At 40.5% G+C, this 27,687-nt stretch overlaps 1 protein-coding gene and 1 long non-coding RNA gene across 8 annotated transcripts in view; one reads left to right on the forward strand and one right to left on the reverse strand.

Moving 5' to 3' along the window:
• Nucleotides 1-16,059: 16,059 nt before the first annotated feature.
• On the reverse strand, nt 16,060-18,806 carry LOC125119860 (uncharacterized). Of its 2 annotated transcripts, none has more exons than XR_007133190.1 (3): nt 18,661-18,806; nt 17,416-17,772; nt 16,060-16,592 (listed from the first exon to the last, which is right to left on the reverse strand). It is a non-coding gene; the product is annotated as an uncharacterized LOC125119860 (long non-coding RNA). The 2 variants fall into 2 exon arrangements; XR_007133189.1 differs by having other exon boundaries at nt 16,060-16,138; nt 18,661-18,804.
• The window catches only part of KTN1 (kinectin 1), a 116,824-nt gene continuing 107,916 nt past the window's right edge, over nt 18,780-27,687 (forward strand). For 4 of the 6 annotated variants that reach the window (XM_047767414.1, XM_047767415.1, XM_047767418.1 and 1 more), the window contains exon 1: nt 18,791-18,916. The gene's annotated coding sequence lies outside the window, so the exon portion shown is untranslated. Of the gene's footprint in view, nt 18,917-27,687 lie in introns of all 6 variants that reach the window. The other 2 variants (XM_047767413.1, XM_047767417.1) reach the window with 1 other exon arrangement.

The following is a 27,687-nucleotide window of genomic DNA, read 5'->3' on the forward strand; positions in this document are numbered from 1 at the left end:
GTAGATATATGCACTCATTTCTGCTGAGTGTACTTACTGGAGTGGAATATCTGGGTTGCAGAGTAGGAATGTTTATCTTTAAGTACTGTAGATTTCCTAAAGTGTTTGTACCAATTTATACTTTCATCATCAAGGTAGAGCAGTTCTTTCAGTTACTTTGCATCCTTGCCAACATTTAGTATTGCCAGTCTTTATTCAGTCTAGAAGATGTGTAGTGGTAATGATTATTCCTTTTCCTTCTTTTTTTTTTTTTTGAAAATATTTACTTACTTGTTCATTTGTTTATCTGCACCTGTGGCATGAGGACATTCCTGGGCCAGGGATCAAACCTGCACCACAGCAACTATGCCACAGCAGTGACAAAGCTGGATCATTAACCTGCTATATCACCAGGGAACTCCTGTTTGTTTTTTAAATCTGAAACTTATGTTTAGTATGAAAGCTCGTGAGGATGTACTTCAGTTAAAATTGGGTCATTGGAATGGGCCCTAATCCAGTATGACTGGTGTCCTTATATGAAGAGATTAGGGAACAAACACACAGAGGAAAGAACAGGTCAGGACACAGTAAGCAGGTGGCCCCTTGCAATCCAAGGAGAGTCCTTAGAAGAAATCCAACTTGCTGACATTTTGATGTTGGGCTTCTAGCCTCTAGATTGTGAGAAAATTAATTTCTGTTGTTTAAGCCAATCAATATGTAGGATTTTATTATGGAATTCCTAGCAAATTAATGTGTATGGTAAGTATATGTTTAATTTTATACGAAAATGTTTTCCAACGTGGTGTACCATTTTGCACTCTCACCAGCAACGTATGAGAGTTTCAGTCACTCAGCATTCTTTTCAGCACTTGGTATTATCAGAATGTTTAATTTTAGCAATCTTGGTAGGTATGAAGTAGGGTCTAATTATGTCTTTTTTGTCATTGTTTTTGTTGTTGTATGCTTTTTTAGGGCCATATCTGCAGCATATGCAAATTCCCAGGCTAGGGGTCAAATTGGAGCTGCAGCTGCTGGCCTATGCCACAGCCACAGCAACACGGGATCTGAGCCATGTCTGCACTACACCACAACTCACAGCAAGCCAGATCCTTAACCCACTGAGGCCAGGGATTGAACCCACATCCTCATGGATAATAGGTTTGTAACCTGCTGAGCCAAAATGGGAACTCCCTAATTACATTTTAACTTTGCAATTTCCTAATGACTTAGTAACATTGAATGTCTTTTTTTTTTTTTTTCCTGGCCACAACCATGGCATACAGAGGTTCCCGGGCCAGGGATTGAATCTAAGCCATAACTGTGACCCATGTCACAGCTGCAGCAACACTGGATCCTTAACCCTCTGTTCTGGGCTAGGGATTGAACTGGTACTTCAGCAGTGACTGGAGCTGCTACGGTTGGATTCTTAACCCATTGTGCCACAGAGGGATCTCCACGTTGAACATCTTTAATTCTTATTTGCCACTCAATGTAGCTTTAGTTTACAGTTTTCTGATAATTCGTCTTATTAGACATTTTTCTATGTGCTTACTGGCTATTTGGATAACCTCATTTGTAAAGTGCCTATTAAGGCATTTTGCCCATTAAAAATAGGATATCTGCCCTTTATTTTATTTTATTATTTGCCTTTTTATCTTTTTAGGCTACACCTGAAGCATATTGAGGTTCCCAGGCTAGGGGTCTAATCAGAGCTATAGCTGCTGGCCACAGCCACAGGCACAGCATTGCCAGATCCAAGCCGCATCTATGACCTACACCACAGCTCATGGTAACACTGGATCCTTAACCCACTGAGCGAGGCCAGGGAATCGAACCCACAACCCCAAACCTAGTCGGATTCATTTCTGCTGTGCCATGACGGGAAATCCAAGGATGTCTGCCTTTTAGAATTGTAGGAGCTTTTATATATTTTGGAGACAATTACTTTGTTGAATATATGTCTTTTAAATATCTTCTCCCAACTCTACCTTGCATTTCACTCTCTTAATGGTGTTTCTGGTGAAAGCAAGTTCTTCATTTTAAAGAGGTGCAATTTTTAATCTTTTATGTTCATACATTTTTCTCTTAAGAAATGTTTGTCTACTTTAAGATTATGAAGATATTCTCCTATGTTTTCTTCTAAAAGCACATGAATAATTTTCATAGTTAGGGCTACAATCTGTTTGAAATCAAATTTTTTGTATGTGTACATAATGTAAGATAGGCATCACATTTTCCCTGACCAATTGATCCACCTTGTTTATTGAAAAGACATAAAGTGTAAAATTATTTATTAAAACATTAAAAAAAGTATTTAACTAATATGTTTTTATTGAATGAAAGTCTTTAAATTTAGAGTGCTTTAAAGTTTTCAAGTTTCACAAGAAGATTTTCTATGGTCCCATAATAACCTTTTTTTCCCTACTACCCCTATATTGTCTTTTACCTCTTCTCTCTCCCCATTTATAACCACTAGTTTGTTCTCTGTATCTGTGAATCTGCTTCTTTTTTGTCTTATTGATGAGTTTATTATATTTTTAAAATTCCATATATGTGATATCATACAATATTTGTCTTTTTCTCTCTGACTTACTTCACTTAGCATAATACCCTCCAAGTCCATGCATGTTGCTGCAAATGGCAAAGTTTCCAGAATGTGTAAAATTTAAACTACGGCTATTATGTGAGAAATGGAAGGCGATGGTATTCCAACATGAGGGAATGGAAGGCAGTGCCATATGAATAATATATTTTGGAATCAGTAAGTAGGATGTCAACATTTCACATTCATAAGTACTACCTATTAAAAATGTTAAGTCCCAAATATGCCTCTCTCTACCCCTCCTCATCCCAAAGTCATACCAGGTGGTCTGATGTGTGTAGTCCAAATAATTTGTGGACTACATTTTGAGAGATGCTGGTAAAGGCATGGCAGGCACTGTGTGTCTCTTTTTTTCAGGTCATGCTGGTAGAATTACTTTAAAAACTTTGTGGACTTCCTGAGTGTCAATTTATTATCCATTCCATTACATAAAAGCCAGGCCCACAAATCTCTTTCAAATAAACTTTTCTTAACCTTGGACTCTCTGTGAAGCTGCTGTTGGACAATGGCCTTAGGTGTTTAGAAGCCCCACTGCTTAAACAGAGAAAGTCTGCAGATAGACTCTTAAAAATCCTTAGAAGGTCTCTTGTCTGTGAGGATCTATGGGACACTACCTCAAATCTCTCTGACTTCTCACTAAAGAATCTTGCTGTTCTTGCCTAGATTTGACTTCTGCTCTGAAGCCATTTGAAATTGCTTGCCACCTACAATAGACTCTTACAACTGATGGGACAAGATTAACTACCAAACTGATGAAAAGAAACTGGAAAAAAGTTGAGGAATCATTCAAACCTGATGCTTTCTGTGATGTTTTAGCTGTTGATTTGTACTTCCTTCAATCAAAACATTATTTTTTCTTTTTCAGAGATACCTGTTCTTTCTCTTTTCTCAATGCTAAATAACTTTTGACAAAAGTATTCATGCAACTTTTCAGTGGAGTGTCAGTGCTTGGATCTGAGCTTTTCACTAGTCTAGCTATTATATCCTCTATTGTCAGGCTAGAAGCTGAAAGGAGTTTGTTGCTGTTGACCTTTATGCTCCTATAATTTGGTTTCTTTTTAATCTCCTGAACTGATGGGAATTCAGATCTCTCATGACAGTTGCATTGCACTCAGTAGAAGAAAATACAGTTATAAAAAATTAATTTTAAAGTCAAAGATGAAAAAAAAAGGTTAAAAAAGTCCTTTTTTGGCCTTTAGTTGACAGTATAAATCTCCTTTCTCTTCTGGCACTTTCACAGGAGGTGGATTCTGATAAAACCTGACATGAGTTTCTAAGCATGATGAATATTTCTTGGTTAATATTTAAATTCACAATTCATTGTTTCTGCAAATCCTGCTCTTTATTTTCATCTTTGAAAAATTGGAAAAACTGATTCATAAGAACATAACACAAGACTAGTGATTTATTTACCCCATTATTTGGTTGAGAGTAGTACCAATGGAGGTTTTGTGGGAGGATATTGTTTTACTTCAGTTGGTTCTGACCTGAAATGAAATAAATCTTAATCTTGAGTTCTACTCTGTGATTGGTGCTGTAAGTCAAGTTCATCTGCAAACAGATCTTTTGACAATCGCTGGTGTCATTACCCAGACACAATAGAAAATGAGACTGATGTTCAATACTTAGAAGACCAGGGTCCCTACCAACAAACCCCCATTGAGTAGTGATTTCTGATGAGACACTAAAGAACACTGGTCTTTTTCTAGGTTTGGAAAATCAGACCTCACAATCATATGAGCAAAAAATGAATCACCCACTGGATTAAATGTGTAAGTAAAAATTTTGTTCGGTTAAGGAAAATGAATGCTTGGTGAGCATGACAAATCATAAACGAAAACAAAAATAATGAAGTTTAAATAAAAGAGCATTGCAATTAAATGATATATATGGGTTGGATTAGATGATTTCTATGATCTCTTGTAGATCTAACATAAAATTTCCACAGTGCTAGGAAAATTATATTAATGAGAAGTCACAAAAAGAGATAAAAGATCATAGCACCCCTTCATGTCTGGGAAAATACGAGTAAAGAGTATACATGAGGATGACATCCAGCATTTTCCCTTCAACTTGCCAAGAAAGCATAACTGTCCCCAAAGGCATGTAAAGCATTGAAGAGAATATTTGTGAGGAGAAGTGATAGAATGAAGGGACAAGCCAATGTCATTGTCAAACATTTGTCCCTGGGGTGCAAAACAAATTTGGGTGTCATCAGGCTATATTTTGGGAGGGCAGGGATGGATTTAACCTGACGTAAATAAGATCCGTTCTAGAGCAAATTTGATGAATGCTTTCAGTGTCTCAGAGAACTTAATTAAGGTGACCAGCTGTCCTAGTTTGCTTGGGACTTGGGGGTTTCCTAGGATGCAAGACTTTGAGTGATAAAACTAGGAAAAGCTTAGGCAAATTGGTACAAGTTGGTCATCCTAGTTATAAAAGAACCAAAAGTCAGATCCCCACTGGTAGTAGAGATCCATTACCCCAGTCAATAGAATATATCCCTCTTCTTGTCTGGCTTGAGAAAACACAAAACAGCCAATTGGAAGCCTCAAATTTCAGATCTCAGTTCAAATAGAACCATATTGTGTCTCCTGGTAGAAGCCTTCATCTCTTGGGAATTAAGATCACTAAAGCCACAGAGATCAGGCAAAATTTTTAGAAGCAGATGGTGAGGTAGAATAATGAGAAGAGCTACTTTTACTTCCTCCTCTAGGTTTCTGTACCTATAAACTCTGTCTGTGGAGTTAAAAAAAAAAAGAGCCATATTTATTGGTAGTTGATGCAGAATATATACTGCTTCTTGTAGAAGAGCAGCTTAATGTTGCAAGGTATTGCTCCTGTCTCTCATTTGCTACCAAAACTGGGTCTTTGATAGCCATTTCAATATGATGTCAGCTACTTCTAGTGAATCCTTTGCCTCAATTTTTTTTTCTGTGAAATGAGTTTCTTTGTCAGAACAGTGTTGTGTGGGATTCTGAGACAGTGAATAGGCATTCAGCAAGTACACAGATGGTGGTGATGGCAGAAGCTTTGCATGCAGGGAAAGCAAATCCATATCTAGAAGGAGTGTCTATTCTGGGAGGACCAATCACTACTCCCTTTGTGATAGAAGGTGTTTAATAAAATCAACCTGGCATCTGATGACTGCTGTTCCCCCCAAGCTTTGGTGCTATACATGTGTTCAGTGTAGGCTTCTGCTGTTGGTAGTCTGAGCACTTAGCAGTGGTGGTAGATTGATTAATCCTGCTGAGAAGTCCATGTGCTTGAACCCTTACATAACCTCCATCTCTTCTCCGATGACCATTTTACTTATGAATTCATTGAACAAATTGTAGGTTGGCTGAGGAAATATATTGGTATACCCATAGTGGCCCATCTTGCCTACCTAATTTTAGATAACTGCATTCTTTTGCCCTAGATAAGCATTCCTATAAAAAAGAAGTAAATTCTTAAATTCTATATCCATTATTAAGTGAGCATATCCATATGCCTCTTCCCCAAACCTCCTTATCAGTTCTCTAATCTTATACTTTCTAAATCCTTGATCCCCATCCCATGAATTTGTATAGGCATGAATATATGGCCATCTCTCCTTCTAGGAAAAGTGCATACGAGATGTATGGCTTGACTATCTGCCCATTGGGAAAATTTATCCTCCCCGTAGTTCTCCAGGGCCAGCCTAAATGGGGTTGTAATTCTGTAGCAGTTTACTTTCATCTGGTACCCACATGTTGTGTAGATGCATCTCTAAACCAGGCTCAAAATTTTCTTTCCTTGATCAAGTAGAATTTCTTAAGAGACCATAGATATAAATGAAGGAGAGGTGGTGCTGGAGTCTATGGTGTGTAAGTCTTAGCCACTTATATAGGTAACTCATTTGTGTCTTCAGAACCTGTGTAAGCTAGATCTTGCATAAACAATGTCTTTTCGATGATGAACATCCTTTCCTATCACCCAAATGTATGTTTGATGGGTCAGATTACACCCAATTCATAATGGGCAGTTCAGGCCACCTGGATGGTTCGTGTCCTTTGGTCAAGTACTTGAACTTGATTGGAAGACAATGGCCAGTATATCCCCAAACCAAAAAATCTGCATTATGTCTTTTTTTTTTTTAACCAGGCTAGGGTCTAATCTGTGCTATAGCTGCCAGCCTACACCACAGCCACGGTAGCACTATATCTGAGCCACGTCTGCAAGCTATACCAACGCCAGATCCTTAACTCACTGAGCGAGGCCAGGGATCGAACCTGCAACCTCATTGTTCCTAGTCAGATTCGTTTTCTCTGTGCCACAACAGGAACTCCAAAATCTGCATTATGATTCTCTTATTGAGACTTGCCAATGGTTTTATACAGTATTCTCATCTTCGTTGCTGGATCTGCTGCAATTGATGACAGTGCACACAAGCCCTAGACCTGCTACAGAGTTCGTTCTTGATCTTGGCCCTACACAAAATTAGTGGCTTACTGGTTGTCCAGTAAATGAGTTAGAGTAGCAGACCCAAATACAGTATATGTTGCCTCCAGACTCCAAATACAGTATATGTTGCCTCCAGAAGATACAGTGATGTTTAATCTTATGTGTCAACTTAACTAGGCCATAGTGCCCAGATATTTGGTCAAATGTTAATCTAGATATTTCTGTGAAAGTACTTTTTAGATGAAATTAACATTTTAATTGGCTGACTTTGGGTAAAGCAGATTACTATCCATGATGTGGGTGAGCCTCATTCAATTAGTTGATGGGCTTATAAGACTAAACCTGACCTCCCCCAAGGAAGAAGGAAGTCTGCCAGCAGACTTCCTTGGGGTTTGAACTGTAATGTTCACTCTTCCCTTAAGACTTTTCCTCAGTGGTAGGGGTTGCAAGAGTGCAGCCCCTTGGTCTTCACTTGGGAATACAGATTTTAAGACCAGGAAGGGACTGCAAAGTCAGAAAATAAAGGGATGAGACTGGAACCCCAAGGAACATCAACACAAAAGTGATAGAGAAATGAAACTCTGAGAAGGAGCTTCAAGGCGGTTACAAAGAAGAAAAAGAGACAGGAGAAGAGCCATATGGGTGAGGTCACAGAGGTCAAGGAAAAGGGAAGCCTTGCAAGAAGTAATCAGAGAGGAGGTAGCATAGGGAGATCGCTGGTGACTTCTATGAAAAGTGTTTTAGAATCCAGTTGTGGGTGCAGAAGTGGGTTATCAGAATAAAAGGAGTGAGGGAATGGGTAGTGAGAATACAGTAAGTTGCATCTTGTTTTATATTCGGCTGTGCCCATAGCATGTGGAAGTTCTGAGCCAGGGACCAAAACTGTACTATGACCCAAGCAGCTGCAATGACAATGCCAGACTCTTAACCTGCTGTACCACAAGAGAACTCCAAGTAAGTTGCATCTCAGTCAAACCACTAATCAATCAAAGACCTGGCTTTGTAAGGGGATGGGAAGGTCTGAAGTTTGAAGGAACTACTATCTTCCTCATTTAAGTGGAGAGATCTCAATGCACTAATGGTTGATGGAGAGGGAAAGTTTGAAGATTTAGAAAGGGCATTGCCGATGGACTAAGGTCCCTGAGGAAGCCCAGAGGGCTGACATCCAGAGCTGTGTGTCATGACAATCTGCATCCAGAGGAATTATTCTACAGCCTTCACACAACAGTGATTTGTAATGGAGCTTGCAGTCTGTTTACCTTTTCTCATAAATATAAAGTTTCCAAAACAATATATGGAAGTACCAAAAGATGGCTTTTAAAAATCGTTGACCCCTGAATCAAAGGAAATTGGTAAATTGGAGATGGTGGTCAGAAATTAATGGAACAAAGCCTAGGGAAATGTTAATTATAGGGTTCTCATTCTATGCGGAGGAAAAACACTGGGCAATGACTGGCTGGGGTCTAAGACTTATCACGAGGAGCTGGATATGACCAAGCAAATAGAAGCGTGGTTTATCCCTTCAAATATTTTTTTCTGTCTCTTTCTCTCTCTCTTCTCCTTCTGGCACCCCTATAATACAGATGTTGGTGTGTTTAACATTGTCCCAGAGTTCTCTTAGACTGTCTACATTTCTTTTCAAACTTTTTTCTCTTTGCTGTTCTGCATCAGTGATTTCCACTAGTCTGTCCTCCACCTTGCTTCTTATTTATTCTTCTGCCTCCTGTATTCTGCTGTTGGTTGCTTCTAATTAGCTTTTTATTTGTTATTGTATTTTGCATTTCTGCTTAAGTTTTAACTCTTGTATTTCTTTGCTCACTGTTTTCTGTAAATTATCAATCTTTGCCTCCAATTTATTTCTAATGTCTTGCATCATCTTTGCTATCATCAGTCTAAAGTCTTTTTCCTGGAGGCTGATAATCTCCAGATCACTTAGCTGTTTTTCTGGGGTTTTTTCTTCCTCCCTTATCTGAGTTATAGTTCTCTGCCTTTTCATTTTTATAGGTTTTTGGTATGGTCTCCTTTTTGAAGACAATAGAGTTGTAACCTCTCTTACTTCTGGTGTCTGCCCCCTTTGTGGCTGAAGTTGGCATGGGGGCCTTGCTGCAGGCTTCCTGATGGGAGGGACTGGTGCCAGCAGGTGGTGGGTAGGTGAGGCTGATTCGAATCCCTCTGGTGGGTTGGGCTTTGCGTAAGATTAGAGGCAGCTGTGTGCCTGGGGTGTCTTTAGGCAGTCTGTTTACTGATGGGTGGGGCTGTGATCCTCCCTGTATTATTGTTTGGCCTGGTGCTTCTCAGCATTGATGGATGGGACCAGATTTTCCCAAAATGGCCACCTCTAAAGGAACACATGCTGATGAATATTCCTGAGACCTTTGCCTCCAATGTCCTCCCCCCACAATGAGCCACAGTCAACCCCTGCTTTCCCAGGAGATCCTCCAATAACTGCAGTTAGGTCTGACCCAGATACCTATGGAGTCTCTGCTTTGCCCTGGGACCCAGTGCACATGAAAGCCTGTGTTCACCTTTCAAGAATGGGGTCTCCATTTCCCCCAGTCCTGTGGAGCTCCTGCACACAAGCCCCACTGACCTTCAATGCCAGATGCTCCAGGGGCTCTTTCTCCCGATGCCAGATCCCTGGGTGTGGGGACCTGACATGGGGCTCAGAACTCTCACTCTTGTAGGTGAGTCTCTATGACACAGTTACTTTCCAATCTGTGGTCTGCCCACCCAGCAGGTATGGGGTTGCTTATATTGTGTAATCGCCCCTCCTACCTCTTGATGTGGCCTCTTCTTTGTCTTCTGGAGTAGGATATTGTTTTTGAAGGTTTCCAGTCCATTTGGTTGAAGGTTGTTCAGCATTTCGTTGTAATTTTGCTGTTTTTATGAGAGAAGGTAAGCTCCAGTCATCCTGTCTCAGAAGCATGGTTTAAAAATCAGGCACCGTTCTTGAGGACACACAACTTTAAACTCATGTTTTATAGTCAAACACCTAACACGATGCTGTGCATATTGCAAACACTGCTGACCTGGTTTGATTTGTTGCTACTGATCTGCCCTCACTAGGTCATACTTTTAAGAATTATTTGGGCAGGAGTGGTGATGGTTTATGCTGAAATATCCACGTTCTCTTGCCTGTTTCCTCTGGCCAAGGTTAATTTGTGCAACTTGGCTAGTTAGGGTAAAGCTTGTACAGGCAGTAGTGGTAAAAGACAGTGACTTTTTTTTCTTTATGTGCTGCTAAGCAACCTGCATGCTGACCACATTGTTTTTTTTATTTTATTTTTTTCGTTTTTTTTTTTTTGGCTATGCCCCCAGAATGAAGAAGTTCCCAGGCCATGGATTGAACCTGCACCACAGCAGTGACCCCAAACCATGGCAGTGACAAGGCCAGATCCTTTAACTGCTAGGCCACCAGGGAACTCCTGGCCACATTTTTTATTTAGACCTCATTGAATAGCTAATATCAATCAATTGATCTAATTTACTAAGCAAATAAAACTTGTCATGTGAGGACTAGAGAACTACAAATTAATCTTATATTACCTCACACATTATTTAGGTCTCTTATTGGTAAAAGCATAGCATCCACTCTTCAAGAGTACTGTGAAACTGTTGAGAGAACCCCAAAATGAGGAGATAACTGGGAAGACCTGGGAGTAACGATTAGAGATAGACTGCAAGGGTTATTTTCATGAATTCTTCAAGCATTTACAAGTAAAGGAGGTTTTCGCAAAGGATACAAAAAGCTTAAAACCACATGGATTTTTGCCCTTACATTTTTCTGTTTTCTGAAAATTTTCTACAAAAAACATATGTTCCTTTTGGATTTTTTTTTCCCCAGTATTTTATTGTGAAAAATTTGAAACATACAGAAAGTTGAACAACAGTGCAATGTATACCAGTACACCTAGGTTTTAGACTCAACGGTCTTCGTGTGTTTTTTTGTCTTTTTTTAGGGCCGCACCCAGGGCATATGGAGGTTTCCAGACTAGGGGTCTAATTAATTGGAGCTGTAGCTGCTGGCCTATACCACAGCCAGAACAACAGAGGAGCCGAGCTGCATCTGTGACCTACACCACAGCTCACAGCAACACCAGATCCTTAACCAACTGAGTGAGGCCAGGGATCAAATCTGCAAAAAAAAAAAAAAAAAAAAAAAGTTAACATAGTTCCCGTCGTGGCTCAGTGGTCAACAAATCCGACTAGAAATCATGAGGTTGTGGGTTCGATCCCTCACCTTGCTCAGTGGGTTAAGGATCTGACCTTGCTGTGAGCTGTGGTGTAGGTCGAAGACGCAGCTTGGATCCGGCATTGCTATGTCTATGGTACAGGCCAGCAGCTACAGCTCCGATTGGACCCCTAGCCTGGGAACCTCCATATGTCGAGGGAGCGGCCCTAGAAAAGGCAAAAAGACAAAACAAAAAAACCAAAAAAACCAAAAAAACAAAACCCCCCCTGCATCCTCATAGATGCTAGTCAGATTCGTTTCTGCTGAGCCTCAACAAGAACGCCTCAACAGTGGCTGGCATTTTTCCATACTGTCTTTATCTACATATATTTTTGCTGAATCACTTAAAAGTATGTTATAGACATCATGATTTTTACTCCAATAACTTCAACATGTGTTTCTGAAAAATAAAGTTATTTTATATAATTACATATTGTAACTGTATCTATTATTACACATTCAAAAATTAACAGTTCTCTAATACATCCAATGCTCAGTCCATATTCAAATAACCACAATTCATACTCAAAATATCTTTTTGTTTTTTTTTGTCTTTTTTGCCATTTCTTGGGCCACTCCTGCGGCATAGGGAGGTTCCCAGGCTAGGTGTCAAATCGAAGCTATAGCCGCCGGCCTACGCCAGAGCCATAGCAACGTGGGATCCAAGCCGCTTCTGTGACCCACACCACAGCTCACGGCAACACCAGATCCTTAACCCACTGAGCAAGGCCAGGGATTGGACCCGAAACTTCATGGTTCCTAGTCGGATTTGTTAACTACTGAGCAACAACAGGAACTCCTCAAAATATCTTTTATAACTTTTTTTTTGCATGAAAACCCAACTAAAGCTAACTTATCACATTTGTTTGTTTTGTCTTTTTAAATATATAATAGTCTTTCCACTTCATGAGTTAATCTTAAAGTCAGAAAACATATATTAATAAGTAGGATATTGTTTTTAAAATTTTTGTATACATTACTTGGCATTTACAGTTATGGTTAAAATAAAAAATATGCATAGATTAAAAAAATGGAAGAAATTTTAAAGTGTTACTTGTGATTATCTCTGGATGTGTTTAAAAAATACTACCTATCAAGTGTTTTTAAACGATGAATTTGCAATTAAAAATTTCCCATTATGGCACAGTGGAAACAAATTTGACTAGGAACCATGATCCATGGCCTCGCTCAGTGGGTTAAGGATCTGGCATTGCGGTGAGCTGTGGTGTAGGTCATAGACATGGCTTGGATCCCTTGTTGCTGTGGCTGTGGTGTGGGCCAGCAGCCGTAGCTCTGATTTGACCCCTAGCCTGGGAACCTCCATATGCTGCAAATGCAGCCCTAAAAAGCAAAAAAAAAAAAAAAAAAAAGTGTCCAAGATTGAGTTTAGAACATAGAAGAATTACACAACAGTGAGGTCAGTAAAATCATTAAACATCAAAGTAGCAGTTTGAGGAAGGATACTGAATTATGTGTAAAGCTTTTGGATAAGGATGATTTCTACTTGTCTGGTGGGGGAAAGGGTGATTTCGCTTGAGGTGAGAGGAAAGATGTCAACTGCTTTTATGATATATAAACAGGTTGTAAACTAGCTTGTTGGAATGGGGGAGAGGCAGACTAGTATAGTAGCTTTGATTTTGGAATTTCAAACTCAGCTTTGCCACTTACTAGCCATTTGGCCTAGACAAGTTACCTGACTTTTTAAGCCTACTTCCTCAACTGTAAAATGAACATAATTACATTCTACTTGATGATTGCTGTTAGAATTACCAATCACATATAGTACATGAAAAGTAGCTAATGTGGTAGTTTTTAATTCAGTAAAATTAAAACAAGGTTAAACAATGTCTTATGTAATATCTACACTGAATAAGAACATGTAATAAGGTGGTTCATCTGTAATAAAATAGTTGTATACGATTTTACTGTTTAAAAATGTTTTAAAATACATGATATGATTATTTTTTAACCCTTCAGGCTAAGTGCTCTTATCCTCAGTTAATCAAAGAGGAACCTAAAAGCCTGAGAATGAAGTGACTTGTTAAAAGTCACACAGCTAGAAGGGAGCAAAGCTTGGGAGCACATACAGGTTCTGTGATTGCAGATTCAATATTTAACAAAAATTCTTAAAAAGGAGTAGATGAAATCATGAAATCAAGGAGTTCCCATCGTGGCTCAGTGGTTAACAATCCGACTAGGAACCATGAGGTTGCAGGTTGGATCCCTGGCCTTGCTCAGTGGGTTAAGGATCCGGCGTTTCTGTGAGCTGTGGTGTAGGTTGCAGACACGGCTCGGGTCCTGCGAAGCTGTGGCTCTGGCGTAGGTTGGTGGCTACAGTTCTGGTTAGACCCCTAGCCTGGGAACCTCCATATGCCGTGGGAGCGGCCCAAGAAATGGCAAACAGACAAAAAGACAAAAAAAAAAAAAAAAGAAAAGAAAGAAATCATGGAATCAAGAATCAAACAAACTTTAAAGATGATTTCTTCCAATTGCTAGGGGTACTTGGGCAAAATATCCATTTTTCAATACTGTATTATTTTGGTTAGAAGAGTTCACATGATTCTGTTTGGCAGCCAATTTAATACTGTTGATTTAATTTAGTGTTATATATCTGTTCATTATTTATGCTAATGACAAAAAAGGTATTATGAGCAAGGGAATCCCATACATAAGTGAAAACTCATATTTTAATTGTTTGCATACCTAAAAGTTTATGGTTTGGGAGTCAACACATTGCAGTGGCACATTCATGGGAATTGGAATCAAACAGATCTGAGTTCAAGTGCTGGTTTTTGAGGTGTGTCCTTGAGATAGTTGTTCAGTGTAACTCTAGTGCTATAGGGTTGTTTAGATGATTGTGCTAATGTATTTTAAACATCTGCACAGGGCATATGCAGAATAAGTACTGGTTCCTCTTTCCTTATTTAATCTACCAGTTTCCAATCACTGGCAGCCTTTGAAGATAGGAAACATGAAGATGCCTTCAGTAATGTTAAATCATGCTACAAAATAGCTTTATCTCCCTACTCACTCCTGCCCAAATTTCCCTTGAAAGGACCCAGTGATGTCTTGGGATTGTATAGACAAAATGGAAACTCCCTTCTGCTTAAATAAGACTCTAAGATTTCTTGCAGCTATTTAGAAGAAAGATGTGGAGTTTCCGTCGTGGGGCTGAGGAAATGAATCTGACTAGGAACCATGAGGTTGCAGGTTCGATCCCTGGTCCCCTTTAGTGGGTAAAGGATCCGGTGTTGACGTGAGCTGTGGTGTGGGTCACAAATGTGGCTCGGATCTGGCATTGCCGTGGCTCTGGCATAGGCTGGTGGCTGTAGCTCTGATTAGACCCCTAGCCTGGGAACCTCCATATGCTGAGAGTACAGCCCTAGAGAAGAAAAAATAAATAAATAAATAAATAAAGATGTGCCACTTTTGTATCAAAAATCCAAAAATCATAAAAATTATATGGGGTCATAAATTCAAGAAGGGCTTGTCTGGGTGGTTCTTTTGCTCCACATAGTACTGACTGGGATCACTTGGTGGTATTTAACTTGTGGCATGGATGGTCCGGGGTTCTAGAAGTCTTCATTCATACGTCTGGCACCTCAGTGGGGACAGTTGGAAGGCTAGGCTGAGCTGGTTCTCTCTTCTTCTTTATGTAATTTCAAGGCCTCTCCACATGGTTTTTCCAACAAGGTAGCTGGACTTTATATATATATATATATATATGGGCCCATACATTATATATATATATATAATGGGCCCATACATTATATATATATATAATGATTCTTATTTTTTCCCATTATAGTTGGTTTACAGTATTCTGTCAGTTTTCTACTGTACAGCATGGTGACCCAGTTACACATACATGTATATGATACTGGAAAGATGATACCGGAATCCGGGTTCTTGTTCATGGTGGAATGAACTCCGAGAACACACAGGCAGCAAGCAAGCAAAGTCTTTATTAAAGGAAAGCAGATAGCTCCCAGGGTTGCTGGGAGGTGGGAGGAGAGCCCCTTTCTCTATTGTCCTATAGGGGTTTTTATTCCTTAAAGTTGGAGCAGGCGGTACCAACGTGGGGTCCAGAGAGATGTGGTCTTCTCCCATTGGCCTTGCTCAGTTACCTATATCAGTCCTTGTCCCATAGGGTCCTAGGGGTGGAAATGTCTGGTAAATCTCATAGTTTCTTTGCCCTTTTCTTCTCGTAAACTGAGTCATAGGGGATTAGCGATTAATGTCCATCTGGGCGTGGGTACACTCCCTATAGTAAACAAGGCCTGTGGGGATGTTACTCCCTGGAGCCCTTAAACCACAAATCTTAATCAATGGCCATATCAAAGAATGCATCAAGCCCATGCTCCTACACTGACTACCTGAGTTAATATTCCGCCTCATATACATTCTTTTTTCTCATACTATCATGCTCCATCATAAGTGACTAGACATAGTTCCCAGTGCTATACAGCAGGATCTCATTACTAATCCATTCCGAAGGCAATAGTCTGCATCTATTAACCCCAAGTTACCAAGCCATCCCACTCCCTCTCCCTCCGCCTTGGCAACCACAAGTCTATTCTCCAAGTCTATGATTTTCTTTTCTGTGGAAAGGTTCATTTGTGCCATATATTAGATTCCAGATATGTGATATCATGTGGTGTTTGTCTTTCTCTGACTTACTTCACTCAGTATGAGAGTCTCTAGTTCCATCCATGTTGCTGCAAATGGCATTGTTGCTCTTTTTTATGGCTGAGTAGTATTCCATTGTGTATATATATCACATCTTACTAATCCAGTCATCTGTCGATGGACGTTTGGGTTGTTTCCATGTGTTGGCTATTGTGAATAGTGCTGCAATGAACATGTGGGTCCATGGACTTCTTTTATGGCAGTTCAGGGCTCTAAGATCAATAGTTCCAAGAGACAGGAAATGAACTTTCAATTGCCTTTCTCTTACAGTCTGGGCCCATACAACTTGGCACATTGTTATTTCTGTCACATCCTATTGGTCACATTAGTCACAAAGCCCTCCCAGATTCAAAGGAAGGGCACAGATCTCACCTCTCCATGCAAAAGAGTAGGCAAATAATTTATGGCACCTTTAGTCTGTTATGAAGGCATTTAATGCCATATGCCTGAAGAGATTACATGTCAACGGGAACAATGCAGACCTTTGATAAGCACAGTTATGTGCCAGATACTTTGTTAGAATAACTGATTACTTCTAGATCTGCAGCTGCAGATGTTTCTGTGAACTTCCTCACTCTATTACTTCGGTGGAGAAGGTGAACCTGGAATTTTCCCTTTACTTTTAGTTCCGTTAATGCTTCCATTATACCTTCATCTCTGCCATCCCTGAAATGGTGGAGTAGGAGATGTAATCTGTTACTCATATATTACTCATATCTCTACATAACTCACCACTTCTGAGAAGTCTTCCCTAGTCAAAACAGGAATAGCCAGCTTTCTCTCTATCTGCTAGAGAGATATGCACTGGGTGTCTTTTTTCCCCTCAAAATTCAGAAAAAAGGATTATGACATGCTAAAAGTCAGAAGGCAATCTCCTGTAAATTGTACTTTGTTGGGGAGGATACTGTTTAGATAACAGTGTTATCCTTCATAGTTTTCAATAAAATTTAATTTCTTAGTTGTTACAACTAGAGATACCTCGGATGCTAGGAGTGCTAATTGTTTTTAGCAAGTTAGTTGCTGCTTCAGTAACTTGGTTGGTAAGCAGTAACCAAGATTAATTATATCTTAAGTTAATTATATCTGTTAATTATAGTTAATGATATCATATTACACTATACTTCAAAACTTAGAGGGTAGGTCTTAATTCCTATTAGGGCTTATTCATAAGAGTTCTAGTAAACCTTTTTGTTTTGATGTGAATAAATATAAAGCTTAGAAGGAATGAAGCATCCAAAAAGTCAAAGTTAAATCACTTAGAAAAGTTGAAATAGCTGATACATTTATGTGTCTGTTTCAAACTATGTAACACAAAAATGAGTGATCCCTGACTATAAGAAGTGGTATATTTAAGGCAAGCATGTCCCTAAGCTCCATATACAAAATACCTAAAAATTACGGTCTCTAAAATGACACTGAGGTTTTACTGAAATCTTAAAAAAGATAGATTTTTTTTTTTATCTAACCCAATACCTGCTTTAGTACTAACCAGAGGAAATTAGATGGTCGTTTGTAGGCTAATCAAGAGTCCTTGAACTCCTTTATAGAAATGGTATATTTTCCTCTTTGTATTAAGAGACCAATGGCTTCGCTCTTCACCGAAGGTGGATCCTGTGGCACAGGCTCAGGAAACAGCTCATGGTTTAGGGGTAGATTGCTTTGAGGGCATTGGAACCACTGAGGTGCTGAGTAACCCTACTAAGAAACAAAAAAGAGGGCGGCATTTCTGGAGTTAAAATAAGACAGAATGCGTCTCTGGAGAACATAGTGGCTGAAGACAGGCAGAATTCTCAACATCTCAGGCTACCACATACTGTACAGTTTTCATTTGTACTTCGGGGATGCTCTAGAAAGGTTTGACAAAAAAGTAATTAGAATACAAATGTATAGTATGTTTTTAGCCAGCCCATACAAAGGAAAATCCTGTGTAGGAGCTGTTTTGATATCCATTATTTAAAAATTGTTCTTGTTCCCCTCTGTCAGTAGGTAGGGAGAGGTGTTAGCGATGAGTCCTAATTTTATGTATCTCTATCCATACTCTAAAAGGGTTTGAATCATTTTTGAGCTCCCATAACGTTTGAGGAGAGCTTGTAGTGTTTTGTATATGTTCTGGGCAATGCCTGGCATTCTGGGAGAGATTGTTAAGCAGTAAGTAATGATAATCAACACATCTCATTTGCCAGTGACCAGGAAGACAGCTGTCATTCTTGTAGCAAGAGCAAACTAATAAGCAGGGATTCTGGCCAACCTCTTCTTTCCGCTTCGGATTCTAGTTATTTGCCGGGGCTTAATGAATGGCCACCAGCTGGCAGACACAACAGCTACACAATATTTGCACACAGTTATTTGGGTCGGTTTAAAATTTCTCTCTCTTTGACGCCAGTTTTGCCCAAAGGAGAATTCAGCAACTCTGGAGACAGAGGAACGGAAGATTCCGTTTTCTAGAGATTTGTGGGGAGGAATCTGGAATGGGCTAAGTGAAATCGAGTACCATTTGCTTAATGCTTAAAAAAAAAAAAAAAAATCCAGTCTTGGGGCCCAGGTGGTGCTTCGGTAGGCGGGCATGCAAGACAAAACCAGCTTTTCGGGAAGGAGAGAGACTAGAGAGAGCAGGGCTCTCGCGCAGGAAGGGAATTCCACTGAGCCTCGAGACCCGGGGCTCCCACCCTCCACCGAGACGTTATCTCGGGAGGAAAGCCGCGGAATCCCGAGCCAGCGGGACGCTGGGACTTACCCAAGCTCACAGCAGAGCGCGCGGGGGTCGGGGCGGCGACTCCTGTCCCTTTAAGGGGCTGGTCTCCGGGCACCGCCGGCCCAGACGCCGGGACGTGCCGGGGCCGCCCCGCCCCGCCCCGAAGCCGCCCGTTTCCTGCCTGGCAGCGCGACGGCACCTGAGCGACTGCGGCGGCGGCGGGGACTCGGAGCGCGCGGCCCGGGCCGTACTGCCGGCGCCGCCGCGTCTTCCCGGTCTCCTTTCCCGGCCGCTCAGGGTAAGAGAGAAAAGGCCCCGCTGGGCCCAGGCTCGGGCCGCGGGGACCGTGAGGGGGAGGGGGCGCCGGCCGCGGGGTCCCAGCCAGACTGGAGGGCCGCGCCAGCCGGGGGGCGCGGCCGCGGGGCCGGGACACCGTCCGCCGTCGCCCGCCGGGTAGGCCGCGGGCGCCGGGTGACCGCCGCCGGGCTTCTGCCTGGGCCGGGCCAGGGCGGGCTCTGAGGGGCCTCTCGGCCTCGCCGGGCCGTCCCGGGCTCGACCCCGGTTCAGCCGCGGCGGCTGCTCCTGGCAGGTCTCCTGAGGGCGAGGTCGGCCGGAGAGGGCCCTGGGGTGACCGAGGCTCCTATTTTTAGCCAGGTGTGAGGGCCCCCGGCCGGGAAGGCGGATTACGGTCTCCACCGCCGGTGGACTGAGGGAGCGCGTCCCCGCCGGCGTCCCTGGGCCGGAGCTGGGCCACGCTTACGCCATGCTGGAATTCCAGCCCTCGCCGCTCTCTAGGGTTAGGGGGAACCGGCGCTCGCTTCTTCCCAGTGCTCTCACCCACCGCCCCGAGCTCGTCCGGGGTCCTGGAGAGGGGCCGTTGGGGATGGGAAGCAGCATGAGAGGAGAGTTTGGAAAAATGTGGGGACCGCCCTGGAGACGGGGGAAGTTATCCATCCTCTCCCTGAGGGGTGTGTCTTCCTTACTGTTTACCCCTCCCCCCTTCAGTTTCCAACAATGAGATTTTTGGCGTTGGGCACCTCGGCAGAACACCAAACTGGTAGCTGAGAGGAGAAGTACGGTGTGGGAGGTGCAGCCGCAGACGTTGGTTGTGAAGGAGCATGTGTGTACCAGATACCCGCAGCCCCAGACGCGGGAGCGGCATCCTAACCTGGGCCAGCTGCACCCTGATATGGTTCAGGAGCGGGCTGTTGAATTTTAGCTGTTCCTTCTGGGAGCAAGCAGGACTCTGAATTCATGCTTGGGCCTATACCAGTAAAGGATTCCCAAGCGGGTATCTGAATAAGCGCTGCTTAAAAAGCTACAGTTGAAGTTCGCTATTTAAAGTAGTGGGTTTTTTGAGGTGCTTTGTGGAAAACCTTGAGAAATGTAGACACCCATAGCCTGCTAAAGGTAGACACTTTAGGGTGAACTATGCACTCTGAATTGTGTAGGAACTGACTTAAAGTTTGAATTCTTGCTTAAGTTGCACTTCTCCCTATCTCACCCAGCAGCCACATGGCATCACTCTCTCCAATTTGGCTGAAATCCCGCTGATGAGACTGGTATAATTGTCCCAAGAATAACACTGGAGCACTTTTGAGTGGATCTGTGTTTTGGGTAGACATGCCTTGCTATAGACGTTCATATTTAATTTGTTGTCTCATAAGCAAGCCCCCCCCCCCCCCCGGGTCAGGTATCTAACAACAAGTAACTGGGTTTATTATTTGTAGGTTCTAAGAAAAGTTCATTAATTCACCCATCTTTCCCTCCCCCCAACACTGAGTTAGAAAAATGTCACATCTTATTTTGCAGCATTAGCAGTGTAACTGCCTCTGTGAGGTGCACTTAGAGAATGAGGTGTTCTGTTTACCTTTCTTGAGATTTGTACTGAAACTTAAGATATAACAAAAGCCTAATGAAAATTTTTCTTAAAAATATTAAGCACTTTAAAATTATAAAGGATATTGAGTATTATTTACCCTTTCTTGATGACTCAGGGTCAGTATTATGAATGATTAATTAAAATCATTAATTTATGATTTTGTTCCTAGTTTAGTTTTTTCTATATTCTCCACTAACATTAGTTAGTAGTCTCTTGTACTTGATGCAACTGTTTTCTTGGATCTCTTACCCTAAGCCTCCTTCTAATTTATAGGCTTTAATCTGCTTTTAGGAGGGAGAACATTTTAATAATTCAATGTTAAATGACTGTGTGATTTTTATAAAGGGCCTGAGAAGTGAAAGCTTTTTTTAAGTCTTAACTTCTAAAGGACCTGTGTTAAGATTATTACTGTTGTTAAATTCTTAACTTGAATTTTACTTGAAATGTATGGAAGATGTATTTTTAATTGGATGCTTATTATAATTTTTTATAGCAAAGGAAGCTTTAATCTAAAAGATCTCACAATACTTTGTAAAAAATTTAAATTGTAGTAAACGTAGTGGACCAGGTCTCTTAGGAATGTGACCTAATGTGTAATAAGGAAATGCAGAGAGAGACCATGCTTTATAAGAACATTCAAATATATGGGGGTAACATAAGCTGCTTTTTCTGTGTACTGTTTATGTTTTCAGTTATTTTGAAGGTAAATCCAGAGTATACCCAGAGACTAGAAGCACGTATCTATTTCTTTAGTTACTATTTACTCTTTTCATAAATAAAATTGAGTTTTGTTGTTCCCTTTATTCATTTTTTTTGAACATGACTTTGGATATTCTTATCTTAAAAATGTTTTATGTACAAAGCACAGGAAAAACACTGATTTAGGAAAGAATATAAGCCTTTTTTCTATAAATAAAATTAAACAGAAAGGGAAAAACCTTGAATATCATGACTAAGGATTTTGACTTAACTTCTGTATGTGAGCTCTAGAAAGAGAAAAATAATGACGTTTTATAACTGTTTGCTTGTCAGACTGTTGAATTGGTGTTAAATGTCTCAGTCTTTGAGAGAGATGGCAGTGTAAACCATTTAGGCTTTTAAAATTAATTTAATTATTAAATAGTATAGGTTTTTAAATTGGTTTTATGTTAAAAAGATAAAATAGGCAAAATGTATACTTTTAGTCCTGAGAGTAGTTTTAGTAATGTCTCCAATAGGAATCTAGTATTCCTAGGAAATGTGTAAGAAATATTCAACTCCTTTTTAAAAAGTTATGATTTGGTATTTTACCTATCACCTTAATGACTATAGGCTGATTAAGAACTTTTAACTTTAAGTCTAGTTTCAGCAAAGTGCTTGTACACTAAGTGGAACTTAAATGAATTGTTTACACTTCTTTCCAGGACATTGTTTTTTTGGGTTTCTCTTCTCACTAATTGCTCTCCTCATTCTGTCTTTATGATTCTCATTCTTGAAGTGCTCAATCCTTGGTTCATTTTTCTTTTTATATTCCTCTGGTAATTTCTTCCAGTGTCATGGTTTTAAATACCCATATGCTGATGGCTCCCATTTTTATACCCCCAGCCCAGACTTAGTTCTTATATTCCATACACCTTGTTCTGAATTTCCACTTGGATTTGAAGTATTCAACTCAAACTAAAATTGCATATTCCTCTTTAAACCTGCGTTAGATAGCAGTCTAATCTATCTTGTTAGATGTCAGCTCTACCCATCATTCAAGTGAAAAAAAATGTTGGAGTCATTTTGACTTATCTCATTCACACTTGGCATTCTTAGCTCTGTCTTATCTTGAAAATAGATCGAGAATCAAATAACTTATTAACACCTCCGTTGCTCATCAGGCTGGTCTAAGCCATTCTACTCTCTTGCCTACACTTCTGCAGTTAACCTCCTAACAGGTTTCTCTGCTTCTATCCTAGCTCCCTGCAGTTTCTTTTCCAGCGCAGCAACCAGATCTTATCACTTTTCTCAAAACCCTTATGGTCTATAAGGTCTTACAGACTCTGGGTACTCCTCTTCTCCCCATCTCCCTTTACCTTTCCTATGTTAGTTACTACTCTGCTCCCTGCTTACTTCACTCCAGCCTCACTGGCTGTCTTAGGCCCTAATACACTGGCTGTTGCCTCTCCTTGAATCACTGTTTCTGTGAGGTGTTTGCATGACCAATTCTCTTGTCTCCTTCAAATCTTTTTTTTTTTTTTTTTTTTTTTTTTTTTTAGGGCTGCGTCCATGGTATATGGAGGTTCCCAGTCTAGGGGTCGAATTGGAGCTGTAGCCACTGGCCTATGCCACAGCAACAGATCCGAGCCTCATCTGCGACCTATACCACAGCTCATGGTAACGCTGGATTCTTAACCCACTGAGTAAGGCCAGGTATTGAACCTGAGTCCTCAGAGATGCCAGTCAGATTTGTTTTTGCTGAGCCATGACAGGAACTCCCTTAAATCTTTGTTCTTTTCTTTTCTTTTTTTTTTTTTTTGTCTTTTTAGGGTCGCACTGTGGCATATGGAGGTTCCTAGGCTAGGGGTCTAATCGGAGCTGTAGCTGCCAGCCTACTCCAGAGTCACAGCAGCACCAGATCTGAGCCTCATCTGCGACCTACACCACAGCTCACAGCAACAACGGATCCTTAGCCTACTGAGTGAGGTCAGGGATCGAACCCTTAACCTCATGGTTCCTAGTTGGATTTGTTTCTGCTGTGTCATGACGGGAACTCCAAATCTTTGTTCTTAAAATATTTTTCAAAAAGGTCTGCCTTGCTGTTTGAAGCTTGCACTTCCCTACTTATCCCTGTATCCTCATCTGTTTTCCATAGCACTTGTCACCTTCCAACAAGCTATAATATTTTCTTGTTGTATTTATTATCTCTTCTTTCTGTCCCCAGACATACACTGTAATGTAACCTCTCTGAGGACAGGGCTCTTTGTTTTGTTTATTGATAGGTCCTAAGGGTTTAGGGCAGTGCTTGGTACATAGCAAGTAAGTGCTCAGTAAAGATGTATTAATTACAAATGAATTAAAATCTTTACCCTTCAGTTTTTTTTTTTTTTAAACTGTGGTGGATACTGCATCCTTGGACACATGTAGTTTTTAGTTTGTTCCTTTCCTAGGAATACTCAAAGAGTGGAAGAAAAGTGGCAGGGAACCTTCGGGACCCCTGCTGGAGGGAGTGATGTTCGAGTGTGGTGGAGACCTTGTTAACTGCCCTGCATGATTAGGACCGTTGGTTAGGTAATTTTAAAAATGGCTTACAGCAAGAACTCAAGGTTTCTGTGCACTTTGTTTTAACTTTTGGATTTACTATTATTTTCCTGTCTTTTTATTTGGGCCAACCTCTTGTCTTTGATGAGGGGTCTCCTGATCTGTTTTCCATACAGCATACCCTAAAAGCATTGTCTATGATTTCTAATATATATATATTTTTTATGGCCATACCCATAGCACATGGAAGTTCTGCGGCCAGGGAATGAATCCAATTCTCCTGATCCTTTAACCCACTGCCCCAGGCTGGGATCTAGTTTGTGCCTCTGCAGAGACCCCAGCTGCTGCAGTTGGTTTCTTAAACCAATGCACAACAGTGGGAACTCCTTTTTTTTTTTTTTTTAAGTAGGATGAAAATGTAGGCACTGAGAAACTTTCAAATTTCAAAGTCAATCTAGATTTTTCCAACCCTTCATCAAGGCCTTCCGAAAGAATTAACTTAGTTTTCTTAGAAATAACAGCTTTATCTTTATTCTCACATTTAATCAGTTTATGAATATAAGTGAACATATAGGAGAGTAGGTTGCTAGCCAGAAGCATTTAGGTTTCTGTAGATATCAGCCTATGTATTTTTACCAAGGAGGGAAATATTTAATCCAGTGAAAAGTTCTTTAAGAGCTTCTATATTGAATAGTTTTCATGGGGTCCATAGGATCCTAGTTGCCTGCCATTACTAGAGGAGAATGTCATTTATCTACCTTTCTCTATTTTGACTCTGATATCTAGAGATTTCAGAACTTACATGATTTTTAGTTACATTAGATTGTCTATCAAGAGACCTGATGTTATGTTACATTCTCTTTGGAAAATGTGGAGTGATTATTATTTATTCTTACACAATGAGTCATTTAAATTGCCAGGGAAACAATCTGATCTGAAAGTCAGTAGTTAAGAGACCTACAGGTCTTAGACCTTATTAATTCTAAGGTTCTATGCAAGTTTCTTATTGCTCTTTATTTTTTTATCACTTCTTTATTTATATAATATTTATACAATATGTGGTATAAATTGAAAAAGTATGGGTAGTAGGGAGTCGGAAGAACTGGCTTTGAAATTGGCTTTTCTGGAGTTCCCGTTGTGGCGCAGTGGTTAACGAATCCTACTAGGAACCATGAGGTTACAGGTTCGATCCCTGCCCTTACTCAGTGGGTTAAGGATCCGGCGTTGCCGTGAGCTGTGGTGTAGGTTGCAGACACGGCTCAGATCTGGCGCTGCTGTGGCTCTGGCGTAAGCCTGCGGCTACAGCTCTGATTCGACACCTGGCCTGGGAACCTCCGTATGCCACAGGAGCGGCCCAAGAAATAGCAAAAAAAAAGACAAAAAAAAAAAAGAAATTGGCTTTTCTAGTTAATAAATGCTACTTGCTGTGTGTGTGGATTTTACCTGCCTGAGACTCATTTGCCTTGCTTATGTTAGTAGTTTCTGCATAAGTGATAGCTAACATTAGAGTGCTCATTTGCTCCAAGGCTTTGTAAACACTTTTTGTGTGGTATCATATTTAATCTTCTCCACAGCCTTATGAGATAGGTAGTATTGGGTGGAAATGAGGGAGGCAAGTCAAATAGTTTGTCCAAAGACACAGGGCAAATAAAAGGAGGACTCTGAATTTGAACTAGGTATTCTGACCCTAGAGCCCATTCTCATCCATTGACCTGTTTTGTAAGAATGCTCTCTGGAAAAACCAAAAACGCTATCCATTTGCAACTATCTGATGTTAGGTATTAGAAAGCTACACTAAGTTTATAAAGATTTCTTTTCCCTGGAGTTAGAGGATTAACTCTTAAAGTTAGTGACTTAAATTCAAGAACTTAAAAGTTTTCCAAGTAGAGAAAATAATAAAATCTGCTTAAAACCAAAGGCCATAAAATATTTTACATAGATAGCTATAGGTAGGCTATGATCCTTTGAATTTACAAGAAATTTTTTCAGTCTTAATTCCTGTGTATGTGCATTGAATTATTAACATGTGATCTTATAGGTGTTGTTCAGTGGTTGTTTCAGAAAGGCCCACCCTAATCATCAAACACATGTCCTCTTTACTCTTTTTTTTTTTTTTTGTCTTTTTGCTATTTCTTTGGGCCGCTCCCGCGGCACATGGAGGTTCCCAGGCTAGGGGTCGAATCGGAGCTGTAGCCGCCAGCCTACGCCAGAGCCACAGCTTCTCAGGATCCGAGCCACGTCTGCAACCTACACCACAGCTCACGGCAACGCCGGATCCTTAACCCACTGAGCAAGGGCGGGGATCGAACCCGCAACCTCATGGTTCCTAGTCGGATTCGTTAACCACTGCGCCACGACGGGAACTCCTCCTCTTTATTCTTTGTCTCAGCCTTATTTTTCTTCATTGCATTATCCATTATTACCTAACATTATGTATAATATATGCTTATTTATTTAATACCTGTTTAACCTGTAAGAATATAAGCACTATGAGGTGGGAACTTGTCCTGTTCACCACTGTGAACCGTATTTCTGGCACTTACATAGTGCTCACCTTATTTTTGGCTACACCTGTGAGATGTAGAAGTTCCTGGGCCAGGGATGGAACATGTGTTGCTGTAGTGGCCTGAGCCACAGCAGTGACAATGTTGGATTCTTAATCTGCTTAGCCACCAGGGAACTCCAAGTGCTTACTTTAATGAGTGAATAAATTGCTTGGTGTTTGAAAATGACTGGGAGTCTTCTGCTTTACTTGTCCTTTGTGCTGTTATCCTTCTCCATTAGCATGGCTAGTTGACTTACATGGAATGCTGAGTAAAGTGAGACTTCAAGAATAAGGGTTTCAGATTTACTCATGAGAGTGGAATGGAAAACAAAATTTAATACACAAATTTCAGCAAAAATCCTTCTATGCTTAGTACCAGTTAATCTTGTTGATCAGTAATATAAGTGTTCTGAGTGAACTATGTACAGTAATTATTTGGTGATTGCATATGTTTAGATCTAGTTATCCGTGAAATAAATTTGAACAGGCTAAGCTGTACATTGAAAGCTCCCCAATGTTCTGAGCCAGTGTTGTTGAACATTTAAGATGTTACCTTAATTTTTTTTTTTTTTTTTAGGGCTGCACCCGTGGCATATGGAGGTTCCCAGGCTAGGGGTCGAATTGCCACAGCCACAGCAACATGGGAATCCTAGCTGCATCTGTGACCTATACCACAGCTCACTCCTCAACCCACTGAGCAAGGCCAGGGATTGAACCTTCAACCTCATTGTTACTAGTCTGGTTCGTTAACCACTGAGCCACGACGGGAATTCCATAACTTTAAATGTTTAATATCCACACACAGGTTGAATTCATTTATGTTCTGACCTGTGCTTGATTAGTTTATTGAAGTCATGTTCATTTAAAATGTGCTCCATAATTATTTTACCTAGTTTTCATAATCTGGATATCTCAGGTTGGCTGAACTTGATTTCTGTGAAATGAATTTCTCAAGCTTCACATGATTTGGTATTTTCATTTCTGGGTTCAGTTTCAGTTATTGAGGTGTATTTTTCTTTTTTTTTATATTTGTTTATAAACGCTATATAAATGAGATCCTTCTGTCTGAGTTTATTTGCAACTTCCTTTTTCTCCGTCAGCTTTATTTTCCATGTTGTATGTAGCTCTAATTCATTCACTTTCACTTCTGCATGGAATTTCATTATATTGAGTATTTTCCAATTTATTTATTATCTTTTGGTAGGCATCTGAGTTGTTTTCAGTTTTTTTTTGCTATTATAAACAATGCTGCTGTGAATACTTTATACAGGTCTATTGGTGCACTTACATCCATACCGTCTCTAGGATAGTGTTTTAAAAAACTTTTTTATTACTACTTACAATAGGAAATAAATTTTTTTTTTTGCTGTTTCTTGGGGCGCTTCCGAGGCATGTGGAGGTCCCCAGGCCAGGGGTCAAA

The sequence above is a fragment of the Phacochoerus africanus genome, chromosome 2 (assembly GCF_016906955.1).
Source record: "Phacochoerus africanus isolate WHEZ1 chromosome 2, ROS_Pafr_v1, whole genome shotgun sequence".
In the NCBI taxonomy this organism is placed as follows: domain Eukaryota; kingdom Metazoa; phylum Chordata; class Mammalia; order Artiodactyla; family Suidae; genus Phacochoerus; species Phacochoerus africanus.